We start from the raw sequence: 539 nt of genomic DNA on the forward strand, positions 1-539 counted from the left end.
CTATTTGCCGATAAATTCCCCTATTCCCCTATTTAATATAAAGGATTAAATAGGGTTTATATTAAGCTGGGTTCGGACATGCTTCTTATAAGGGAAAACCTCTCTAGTTAATTACATCTTAAATTACCAAAGTCACCTAAGAAGACTCTCGATAAAAATCAAGAAATGTTATCTTCAATGAATTTCAAAGGGTAGGACTCTTCAACGAAATCAGACATAGAGGTGTGAAAGGGGATTAGTTCAAATTTAGAATATTTTATTGTAGAATCCAAAGGAGGAGGAACTAAGGGATGTCATGGATCCAGAGGAGAACCCCAGTGACTTCCCAAGCTATCCTAATGTTTGGCTTCAGTTTTAAAGAGAAACATTTGGGTGTTTCGTCCTGCCAATTTTATTTATTAGGACTTACATTCGTGTAAAACGATCACACAAATAGCCTGAAAGTTGTGAGGATTTAGGTCGTGACAAACGACAACCTCTGAATCCTAAGACGAGTTAGGGCTTATATTGTATAGCAGGGCTATGCAAAGGCCTAATGA

The sequence above is a fragment of the Phalaenopsis equestris genome, unplaced genomic scaffold (assembly GCF_001263595.1).
Source record: "Phalaenopsis equestris unplaced genomic scaffold, ASM126359v1 Scaffold000520, whole genome shotgun sequence".
NCBI lineage: Eukaryota > Viridiplantae > Streptophyta > Magnoliopsida > Asparagales > Orchidaceae > Phalaenopsis > Phalaenopsis equestris.